General features: G+C 40.4%; 1 non-coding gene across 1 annotated transcript; it reads right to left on the bottom strand.

Annotated features, from left to right (window-relative positions):
- Positions 1-9,978: 9,978 nt before the first annotated feature.
- LOC116506858 lies at positions 9,979-10,113 on the bottom strand. The gene has a single exon (XR_004255074.1). It is a non-coding gene; the product is annotated as a U4 spliceosomal RNA (small nuclear RNA).
- Positions 10,114-12,903: the final 2,790 nt, after the last annotated feature.

Genomic DNA, 12,903 nt, shown 5'->3' on the forward strand with positions numbered 1-12,903 from the left:
TGGGGGAGAGAGGTCGACCCCTAGGCCCCTGAAATATGGGGTCCCTCAGGGTTCGGTCCTATCCCCCCTTCTGTTCAATATCTACATGAAGCCACTGGGTGAGATCATTCGACGGCACGGGATAAAATACCATCAATATGTGGACGATACTCAGTTGTATCTGTCCGCCCCGTGCCAACTCAGTGAAGCGGTTGACATGATGTGCCAGTGCCTAGAGGCTGTCAGGGTCTGGATGGGAGTTAACAAGCTTGTACTCAATCCAGACAAGACCGAGTGGCTGTTGTGTTTCCCTCCCAAGAATTTGGCCAGAATTCCATCACTCAGGCTGGGGGGTGAAAATTTACACCCCTCAGACAGGGCGCGCAACTTGGGAGTCCTCCTGGACCCACAGCTGACCTTAGAACATCACCTGTCGGCTGTGACCAGGGGGGCATTTGCCCAGGTTTGCCTGGTGCACCAGTTGCGCCCCTACCTGAACCGGGAGGCACTCGCGACAGTCACTCATGCCCTCGTGACCTCAAGACTGGACTACTGCAATGCGCTCTACATGGGGCAGCCTTTGAAGAGTATTCGGAGACTACAACTCGTCCAGAATGCAGCCGCGCGAGCGATTGTGGGTGCACCTCGGTACACCCACGTTACACCTATCCTCCGCGAGCTGCACTGGTTACCGATCAGTCTCCAGATACGCTTCAAAGTGCTAGTCGTAACTTATAAAGCCCTTCATGGTATTGGACCTAGGTACTTGAGACACCGCTTTCTGCCAATTACCTCCCATAGACCCGTTAGATCGCACAGGGTCGGCCTCCACCGGGTTCCGTCTACCAGCCAATGCCATCTGGCTACTACCCGGGGGAGGGCCTTCTCTGTTGCAGCTCCGGCCCTTTGGAATGAACTCCCCGCGGAGATTCGGACCCTCACCCCTCTCCAGGCCTTCCGGAAAGCCGTCAAAACCTGGCTGTGCCGGCAGGCCTGGGGTTGATGAGTTCCCCTCCCCTCTCGACTTGTATGGCTGTATGACTCTTGTGTATTTTAATTATATGTATTGTGTTTGTATCCCCTTTCCCCTTTTGAGTTGTTCGCCACCCTGAGTCCCTCCCGGAGAAGGGCGGCATACAAATAAATTAAATCTGAAAATCTGAATCTGAATCTGAAAAAAACAAAAGAGAAACAATTCTCTATTTTCTCCCTCCATCACCCCCAATTAAGATAAGATACTGTATTTTTCAGTATAAGTATTGCTTGCTTCAGTATTGTATAAGATGCACTCCCCACGCAAAAAAGTGGGTGGCAATGTCTGTGCATCTTATAGAGAGAATGTTGCCAAAACTCCACCCACCTGCCGGCCCACACCCTTCAGCTTCTTCCTCCCAGCAATTTGCCTCCTTGTAGCAAACAGCAAACAGCCTGGTCAGCTTCAGCACAGCCTGATTTAGCAACTGATTGGAGGTAGGATCTGCCTCCCGGAATACCACCTATCAGCTGTTCCAGGCTGCGGGGAACACCGCTGCCCATTGGCGCTGCAACCATCCATCGCCACTGCTGCCTATTGCCACCTCCATGTGCCCCATTTTCAGCCCATTCCAAGTGGTGGGCCTGAAGTAGAGGCTTGGTAAATTGACTTCAGCCTAACACTATTGCTGCCACTCAAAAGGCTGTCTTGTTGCTACCATACCCAAAGGCATGTGAGCCTGGATGAAAGTTGCAAGTGCCCTGCAGCTGAATGTTCCCCTGGATCTGCCACATGCCACTTACCTTTAGGTAGTTTTTGGTTAACAGGTCATTCAGCCTAGACAAGACTGCTCTGAATCATGTGAGGCCTTCATTCTTGAAGTAGCTTTAGAGAATGCTCTTCTATGGCATCCACAGCCTCCAAAGATCAGGTTTCACACTCAACCAACTGGCTTCATACTAGAACTCACAGTCCCTGGGTTTCTAGCCTGGCATCTTAAACCATTATCCTAAACTAACCCTCATTAGTTCTATTAAAACATAAACCAATAAAAGAGATGGCCAGGAAACAGCCATAATATTATAAAAACATCAAGAGTAAGCATTGGCGGTACTCCACCTCTATGGTCACTATGCCTTCAAATATGTAAATTAATTATGATGTGGAATTGAACGCCATGAACAAATGACATGCGTCTCCCAAAAACTAATAAGAAATAAAAAGTGACAGGATGGGGCAAATACACCTATTTTAGTTTGAATTCCATATTATGCATTCTAGAAAATAATGAAAAGCTAATAAAATTCCCTTTCTGAATTTTCTAGGTTTGTTCCCCTTCTAGTAACAATTGTTGCTCTATAGAGGCTATAAACAAAAATGAAAAGTGTTCCTTTGTAAACTTTAAAACATATGTGCCATGACATACCTTCGATCAACCCTGCAGGAACAGATGGAATAGAGGATACAACATATCACTTATTTACAAGCAGCTGTGGCTATTCTTCACGTAAATAAAACAACACACAGCATGAAAGGGATGGACTGATACATTGCTGTGTCTGAATCTTATCTGTGCTTATAGAAAGTAGCTGTCTTAAGGTGAAGATGACTGATTGGTTCCAGGACCTGGTTGTGAGTTAAGAGGAGCATTCTGCTGTTGTCTTAACTTATGGTATATCCAACCAAGGCTATTTCTGTTTTGTGACACAGAACAATCAACTGGCTGATCCACAGTCCTGATTTTGCCTGCTTCCCTTATCATCATCATTATTGTCATTATCACCACCATCATTTGATGGGAAAATGCCATACAATGCAAAAGTAGTTTGGTTGGTTTCTATCAAACTCTAGGTAGAGCTGTATGCCAGGTTACATATATTTATTAGAGCAGTGGTCCAGTGGTGGGTTTCAAAAATTGTTGGAACCTACTCTGTGGGTGTGGCCTCCTTTGTGGGAGTGGCTTGCCACCCATGTGACTGGATGGGAGTGGCTTGCTGCCCATGTGACCAGATGGGGGTGGCTTGCTGCCCATGTGACCGGATGGGAGTGGCTTGCTGCCCATGTGACCAGATATGAAATTATGAATTAGTACTTAGGTCGGTCCAAGTAGCTATTCAGAAGTTAGTGGTTAAAAGCAATCGTAAAGCAAGATATGGAATTAAAATCAGAAATATTTTATTGGCTATTTGAAAGGGATTATAATATATATTTAATTTTACACATATTAGCAGCTGCTGGAATTGTGTTTGCACAACAGTGGAAAAACAGAGATATGTAAATGAATAAATATTACAATGTGCAGGAATAAATAAATTGACAATTGAAATCAAGAAGGCTTTGAATACTTTTTCACGTAGGATTGGTTTTAGCAATTGCCAACTAACGGAAACAGAAATTAGAAATCCAAAAGTATGAAAGAAAACACCAATTATGTAAGGAAAGGTCCCTAAAATGTATAAGGAAATATTACTAGATCATTATTAATGCGTAGATAACTGCGGGACATTACACACCCACCAGTGGTGGGTTTCAAAAATTTTTGGAACCTCTTCTGTAGGTGTGGCCTGCTTTCTGGGTCCACTGGTGGAACCTCTTCTAACTGGTTCAGTAGAATTGACAAACCAGTTCTACCGAATAGGTGCGAACTGGTAGGAACCCACCTCTGCAGTGGTCCCAATCTTTGCAGTGTGGCTGTCCAGCTGGGGGGGGAGGAGAGGGGAATTGGGCCACAAGCTCATGCAGCTTGACTTGTGCAAGCAGCAGCCCGGTGTGCACACGGGTGTGTGCTGGCCCACCATTCTTACAGTCCAGTTCCGAATAGCCCGCAATTTGGTAGTGGGCCACAGCCTGGGAGGTTGGGGACCCCTGTTTTAAAGAGTCACCAATTCCACATCCCAGTTAAGAACTCTTGAGTGACTACCAATAAAAGATAATAATTGTAGCTCAGGGTTGAAATGAGAGAGGTCCTTGGTGCCCTTTGAGCTTGCTTGTTTTCACGCAGTCATTTCATTTCTCAAACTAGATAACATCATCAGTGCTAGTGATTAGATTAGACTAGACTAGCATTGATGATCTTACCTAGTTTGGGTAATGAAATAGTTGCAAGAAAACAAGCAAGCTTAGAAAGCACCAAGGACTCTTCATGAGTGACTACTCTCAGGACCAATTACTGTATCCCCCCTCCCCCCAATGGTGTCTTTCAAAATACCTTAGGATATTTTCTGTTTTATCTTGGTTTGCTTTAGCTGTTTCTATTCCAACCTGGGAGAATCAATATAGGTTCAACTATCTATCCTGCATTAGAGTTAAGACAGATGTAAAGAATTCATTCATTTTCTATGTAATCCTCATGTCCTCTTCTGGAATCCTTTTCATTCCTTGTCATTCTAAGAGTCCAACTACCTCTCTGGCTGGATTTTTGCTTCAAATATAAGTTATTATTGAGGCTTTATGTGTATTCCTAGAATTCTTTTTCTATATTCCATATTATCACCTTATATTTTATCTGGCAGAGCTTATGTTTCTTTTTGTTCTCCTTATTAAGAAATGCTTTCCATTTCATGAAATAATCCTTCTTAGCTTTCTGGACATTACTAGAAAGCAATGTTGGCCTCTAACGCTTCCTTACTTTGTAAAAAATATTTTGGTTCGGCCCCAATTACTGTAATTTTAGATAATGTCCAAGCATCTGGAGAGATCTGACTTGTTTGATTTTTTTGTCCAATCTCTTTTTCATTAGTGCTCTCATTTTTTGTCATTTTCCTTTTTATAGTCAAATGTGACAACATCGGACCTTCCTGGCACTCTTCCATTAATATCATAATATTTCCAACTGCTGTGCTGGAACAGTTACATCTCATACCCAACCAGAGTCACTACTGAGGATTATATCTAGGATACCTCCCCTCTGGTTGGTTCCAAGAGAAACTGTCATAAAAGCACAGAAGTTTGTCAGAGCCTTTAATGTAATTGATATAAATGAGTCCCCTAATATAATGAGAATTTCTGCTTTGCATCCATTCTTTCACCGTCTGAGGGTTTCCTGCACTATTTTGATCAGAAACAGCATATCTCTGGCTTTAGTTATATTTGGGACAGATATTGCCCACCCATAGATATTATATAGAGGAATCTAGTCTTCTAATGTTTTCTAGTATTTAAATTTCACAGCCAAATTGATACAAAAGGCAACCCCGGCCCCATTCCTATCCTTTCTATCCCAAAATGACTGTGTCCCACTCATCCTTTCATTCCACCGGATTTCTGTAATACCCGCTATATCTATGTACTTGTTCACAGCCAAGTTCACTAATTCCCTCATTTAGGTTTGAAGACATATTGGCATGGAGACAGTATATTCTTTTTCAAATACTGTTGGCACGAGTTTTTCTCACAGCCTTTCTGTCTCCTTTTTTTTCCTTGACTGACATGACCACCCATTAACCCACTTCCAACACTGGTCTGATCCTTTCTAGTATTTCCTGAACTGGACAGTGGCCAGGACCTCCTGGAGATCAGTGTAAAAGTTGCTCTCCTACCCTTTTGGTGTTATGATCAGCAACCTGCTTCCATTTCAAGTCATCTCTGTTTTGCAGGTGCAGCTGGTCTCCAAATGTTCCCCAATGTTAACCTAAGCCCTTCTGCCAGATACCCCCATCTGATCCATGCACAAGAACCTTGAAGTCTGCCTTTCTACCTGGCTCAGTTTATGGAATGGATAGTCTTTCTTAAACTTGTACCTTGACAGGCCTAGATTTCAATAAGCTACTAATCAGCCTGAATTTAACTAAAAAGCTGGACTAGCATGCTTTTGTTAAGGTTTCTAGATGCCAGTGAAGGGACAATTTTTAAAAACCCTGAATGCTTTCCAGCTACTTAGTGGTTATCCCCTTTTTTGCAATTCAGTTCTAATAGTTATAGAAAGAAGCGAAACTAAGACCAAGCAAGTTGCACTCCTATTGCCAGTTTCCTTTTCCGCTGCCAACTTCACCTGGTCATCGTGATCAGAATCAGAAGCACAGATGGAAACCCACTGACAAAACCAAACAATAAAACCCTGGACTAGGGGAGAAAAAAGGAAGTGTAATCAGGATGAGAGGGGCTATATTGATTCAGAGCATTAGAGAATGCTGCATACAAAAGCTCTATCATAGGGGATATTTATTTTTAAACACAGATCTGGTAGTCCACATTCTGCATCTGTTGCCTTACTGCTGTTCTTTGCCCCATGATTATAAATCTTATTTCTTATTACCTGGACCTTTTGTCAAGGGTTTAATCACTCGTTTGCAGTTTAATTAAAAAAAATAGTTGTTAAACTTGTAATGAAAATGTTTTTAGTTAAGAAAACTCACTGGATGCTGTCAGATTTGTTGACAAAAAAGGGATTTAAAAAAATGAATATACTTTGCTTTTAAAATAATAACAGAAAAAGAAAAGAAATGGAATATAAATCTAAGTATGATGCAAATAGATATATCCCCACAGGAAAAGCACTCCTAAAAAGTGGCTTAAAAAAATGAAAAGTACAACAGAAAAAAAGAAACAAAGTAAAATATGTCAGTATAACAGTTAATAATTACAATTCTATATTTACTTATATAATGTAAATATTATTCAAGTCCATATATATTTATTTCTAATACACTTATTTAAATATTATTTAACATACTGTATTCTGTATAAATGAGTTCCATATTTCATTATACTTGTCTACACAAAGTCAATATCTACTGACAATCCTACATAAGGCCGAATTTTGGAGGTAGAATGAGAAGATCATTGCTCATTGGAAGTAGTACAAATCAACTTCAAAAGGAAGATTTTGAGCTTTCCCTGGGCACACACAGTGCCTATTTAAGGATGGAGATAAGACCACCTTCCAATGCTGTTACAATATATTTTGCATTGTTGGAACATTATAAAGAAATTAAATTCTCACCTTTTCAAACTGCTTTCTCCTTTATACAGCTGAGAATCAATGAATTACATTTTTGTTACCTATTCTACAAACATATTCCCTGTAACCTTTGGGAGAACTTAGATCTTGGAACTGAGACAATATTAGAGATTGGCTTTTTGAAAGAAATGCTAGTAAAGATGCCCCCTGTAGTACAATCATCCAAATTTTCATCTTAGTATTATTATTATAAAAAAACACAGAAGCCTCTCCCCATACCTGGTTAACATCATCAGTGTGTCACTGAGAAGGGTTTTAACATCCCTTCACCTGTACGCCATGCCGTCCACATATCTTGAAAGGAGATCTTGTAAGCTCCCTGTCAAGCAACGTCTCTGTTCTTTGGTGCTAATCAAGTAGAGGACATTATCCATTATGTCCTCTACTGCTTCATTTACAATGAGATCAGGTGAAAATTATTAATGGCAAATGAACTCAAGAGCTCTGACCTTGAAAAATCTCCTTGAAGATGTGTTTCTATCTGTCAGTCACCAAGTTGTTACTTTTGCTCTGCTGTCATTTAAACTTCGAAATAAGTTTCTAAGTTCTTACTTGTAGCTTTGGCTGTATTTTGTTGTGACCTTTTTACATCTAATATTTCTATTACTCTATTTTATAATTTCATTGTTTTATTGGTATTTTACTGTATTTTATGCCATTCCTATATTATGACCGGTGGTTACAACAATACATTTATTTACTTACTATAGGAAATGTACTTATAAGGAACAATTGCAATCAGGTCATCAATCCATTGAATAAATGGTGCCATAGATCTTTCCAATGCTGCAATATTAGTTGTTTGGCCATAGGAGGACATAGATGAACAATGTAAATGTATGCAATGTAAATGGATTCATTTACATTGGCGAGATGTCACTTTCCAAGTAATAGGTATGTAATTCACGAGATTGTTTTTCTTCTGAAAATTTTACCTTCTGTTGCACAACCATCTTCAAATAGCCCACTAAAAGGTAAAGGTTTCCCTCGCACATAGGTGCTAGTTGTTCCTGACTCTAGGGGGCAGTGCTAATCTCCATTTCAAAGCCGAAGAGCCAGCACTGTCTGAAGACGTCTCTGTAGTCATGACTGAATCCCGAAGGCACACAGAACACTGTTACCTTCCCACCAAAGGTAGTTCCTATTTTTTCTACTTCCATTTTTTTACATGCTTTCGAACTGCTAGGTTGGTAGAAGCTGGGACAAGTAACAGGAGCTCACTCCATTATGCAGCACTAGGGATTCGAACTGCCAAACTGTTGATATTTCTGATCAACAAACTCAGCATCTTAGCCACTGAGCCACTGTGTCCCAAATAGTCCATTGTTTTCACCCAAAATATAAAACATTGCATACATAAAGATGTATTTTAAAGAAGCATTGTCCTACTGCTTGCTGGCTCTTCATTCCGCAGGATTTGTCGACTTTGTTTCTATCCTTAACTAACTGTGCTTAACATTAATGGGGAGCCATCACACTCAAAACATAAAGCTTAACTCTATAAAATTAGTCTGTTCCAGATCATACTCTGAATGCCTGCCTAGGAACTTTTAACAGAAACATCAAAATGAAAGTAGAATGGTGTTACCTTCCAAGAGTCTTACTAGTGGGCAGACGTATCCTGGGTCTTTACTAAAAATACAATAGAAGAGAGAAGCAAAGGAGAATTTATCTGAACTGTACCCCTTCAGTCTTCAGATGGGGGATCCTCAGAGACCCTGTATATCTTTTTTCAAAGTCTGACCATTTAAGGAGGGATCATCTAGCCCCATCTTCATTCATGTGTGTTAATACTATCTGCATGAGAGTTAGATAGAAAAGGAAAAACACTGAGACACATGAGCGACACCTGGAGGCTGAAATGCGAGAAATGTGAGTTTTCTATCTCACAGGGAGAAAGAGACCTTGGTGGAAATAGGGATGTGGATTAAAACAAGACCAGAAAGTGAAGTAGAGTAGAATCTTACCTTTTTTTGGTTTGGAAACTCAGAAGATACTTTGTTCCTTCCACAGCTTTGCAGATTGTTTCAGAATTGCTTTTTAAATAATACCCAAGTTTTCTATGCTTCACAAAACTGAATGCCCATTTGTGAAACTCATTTTCATGCATTGTCTCATGTCTAGTGAATGACGCTGTCACCTCAATGACAACAGAAGGTGGGGAGGAAATCTGCTGCTCATAGTTTTCCACATTAGATTGAACAATACGCAAACATCAATGGGCTGAGGGGGAGGAAGGACTTTTGAGCTGTCAGAATTTGGCAGGAGCCTACAAAAAGGATGGAGATATATCACTGATAATCTTCTGAAGTTATTACCTAGAAAAATCAATTATCTGCTCCAAAGTAACAACAGTCAATAACCTCCTGGGAAGATGAGAGAGAGAAAAGCAGCAAGAGAGAATTAATGGAGCAGTTAGCATAGTATTGATTAGACCTCAGGCTTGAGGGGTGTGTCTCGTTCCCACTAAAAGGGAGCAAAAAGTCAAGCTTAGCCAAATAACAACCAGCATAGATACAGAGAACAACCACAGTCTTTCTGCCTGTAATGATGAGCCTTCTGCCACATTGTGAAAAGAACACAGAATGTTTCTAAAATGGGTTCTTTCCCCCACCCCAACCTTTTCTAATTCAGGTGAAAGTCTGTTTTTTAAAGCATTCCAAATGTGGGGACTCGGTATAATAAGATGATGAAAATGGCATCTGTACAGAACACTCCCACAAGAGAAATGACTGACTAAAACTCTGGCAATAGCTCATCTTAATCTAAAGAATTATAGTGTCATCATTGCTATCAGTGGTGGAAACAAAATATTTTTTCACTCATATTTAAAAATTGGCGCTGTGGAAGATCAACTATTAGTGAGTCTGGTATTCATCACTTGGATGTTTTTGATAGGATACAACTGGATCCACCAAAGAGGAGCTCTGGGGAATCTAAGAACAAAAGAGACAGTCTTTCAAATGGTGATTCCCCAGAGCAAGGGTTCTTTGCCTTGTTGTGCCAGGAGTCCAAATAAACCTCAGGGGAAAAATGTATTTAAATATATTTAAATATATGAAAAGTATTCCAAAGGAATCAATTATGTTCAAATACAGTTATCAACATATTTAAAATAATAAATATATAATATGGTTTCAATTAGCAATAATCGTGCCTCTGATACACCTCATTGGCTTCTATACTGCCACTGTGCAATGTAATATAGAAAGACATATGTTTATTAATCTATTAAATCAGTAACAAGATAATACCCTAATATTAACATTTTTGGAGTCTAGTGGCTAATTACTTTTTGTCTGCAAACTTTAAGGTAAGAAAAGATAAATTTCAGTTAGAGGCTAATGAACATAAAGTATTTTTCCCCATTCAAATTCATGACACAAACACACAAAGGACCTCATCCCTGTACCAGAGGTGGTATTCAGCAGATTCTGACCAGTTCTGGAGAACCGGTAGCGGAAATTTTGAGTAGTTCGGAGAACCAGTAAATACCATCTCTGACTGGCCCCGCCTCCATTTATTCTCTGCCTCCCAAGTCCCAACGAATCGGGAGGGAATGGGGATTTTACAGTATCCTTCCCCTGCCACACCCCTGCCACACCCATCAAGCCATGCCCACCAAGCCGTGCCCAAAGAACCAATACTAAAAAAAATTGAATCCCATCACTGCCATGTACTTCCATCATAGAAGAGTCCCAGAAGATTTTAATATGTTGATATCTCTAATACAAATATGTTATGATCTTCTCAGAGCTTTCAGAAAAGGGTAAGAAAAGAGATATACATCTTTCGAGGGCAAACTGTCAAGCTTAATCTGCTTATACCTCCATTGCTCTTCCATCCCTAATTGGAGCAAAGTGACTTTTTTTGCAAATCTTCAATTGAAACTCAAGCAAGATTCATTCATTCCATAATGGTGACCTACTATATTGTGGAGAAACAGCACATTTCAATTGGATTTGTGCCCTTGTAGTCATATGACTACTTTCTGCCTCATTACCTTCCATATCTTGGCTTGCAAAATGCCCCAACAGAAGCCACTAAACAGGATTTGAAACAAAACTACCAATTTATACCATTGTGATCCAAACTTTTAGCCAGCCTGTCTGATCTGCCCTTTGTGAAGGTGAATTCTCCAGGCTAACTCCTGGTTACAAATATGTAAAATATTGAAAATAAACGTAGCAATGGAAATAGCTTCTTTGGTATAAAATTTCTCTTTGAGTATTAAGCCTGTGCATCTCCCAGACAGTCATCGATTTACAATGCTTGCAAAAGGAGGCCATGCCACACCCTGGGATAAAACCCCGCAGCAGATCCAAATGCCAACTCTGGTCTCATGTTTATTCTGATATCAGTATTGTTTGATGCTACAGTATAAATAAAACACACACACACACACACACACACACACACACCAGCATCAGAGGAATGTAAAGTTTATCCTCCAAGGCTTTTTCCCCTCAAATATACATCTAGAAATGCATATTATCTCAGAAATATGAATATATAAAAATTCATGGGGAATATTTCCAGTACCCAGGACACTATTATTGACCTCAAGGTACCATCCACAAGGAAAAGACTGATGGTACTAAGGAACAAATCAACCAGATTTAAAACTATTTCTCATAGATTAAATACAGACCAAGGTTTCTTATGTGTGTTAACCAATTTATCAGTGCAAAAAATCTCTATGTCACAGCTAAGTGCTGTTGTGTTAATGGTCACTTTCTATAAATAATTCTGTCTCTCACCTCCTTTTCCTGCACTGAATAACAGCTTGGTTATTTTTCAGGACTGCATTCCATTCATCCAATGAACTGATCCACAAAAACTTATGTATACATACAGAATACAGAATAACACAGTTTGGAGGTACCTTGGAGCTCTTCTAGTCCAATCCATTGTGCAAGCAGGAGACCCTATACCATTCCGTCCAATCCCTCTTTAAAAACACCCAGTGATGGAGCACCCATAACCTCTGGACGCAAGCTATTCCACATTAATTATTCTCACTGTCAGGAAATTTTTCCTTAGTTCTAAGACGATCTCTCTTTGAAAAGTTTCCATCTATTACTTCTTGTCTTGCCCTTAGTTGCTTTGGAGAATAGTTTGCTCCTGTCTTCTTTGTCCCAGCCCCTCAAATGTTGAAAGATTGCAATCATGTCACCCCCTTCTCTTTGTTAGACTAGACATAACCAGTTCCTGCAATCATTCATCATGTTTTAGCCTCCAGATTTCTAATCATCTTTGTTGCTCTTCTTTGCACTCAGTCTAGAGTCTCAACATCTTTTCTGTATCATGATGATCAAAACTGGATGCAGTATTCCAAGTGTGGCCTCACTAGTGCAGTAGGGAGCAGTACTTATACTTCACATTGATCTTGATCCTTTTTTCCCACCTATGGCAAATGCATGGACTTATAGTAGTTCAAATGTTAATGTCCAGTCCACACAGACATTCAAGGAAAGGGTGGTCTATGTTGAAAAAATCAGACATTGGGCTGGTGTAAGCTTTTGATGAACATTTGGACACAATGTGGTGGATATTTTGTCGAGGAGCACCACAGTTCCACTGAGGGTAGAGACAAGATCCCTCAGACAATAAGCCCTGGCAGACACCATGTTGGGTACAGATCCTGTTGAGAGTTGACCAATGCTGGTGAGGAAGGTCAAAATCTGGCACCTTTTGTGTAGGGTCATCTACATAACTGCCTGTATCTAGGCATTCACCAGCTCATTTGGCTTTCCACTGTGTGTTGATGTCTAAGTTGTTAGACAGCTGTTGAGCAAGTGCCAGAGAGGGCTTCCTGGATTTAAGCCAGTTGATAGAGGAGGAAGATCAGTATGCACAGGAAAAAGTGGGTTTCTCATAATTTTGTTATACTCTTCACTAAGGCTTCCTGCCTTCATAGGGCTGGTGGTTCAATGTGGCTCAAGATGGGGAGCCAGCAAGTAGCCAGCAAGTAGGAGTATATTTTATGCAA

This window comes from Thamnophis elegans, chromosome 3 (genome assembly GCF_009769535.1).
Source record: "Thamnophis elegans isolate rThaEle1 chromosome 3, rThaEle1.pri, whole genome shotgun sequence".
NCBI classification, from domain to species: domain Eukaryota; kingdom Metazoa; phylum Chordata; class Lepidosauria; order Squamata; family Colubridae; genus Thamnophis; species Thamnophis elegans.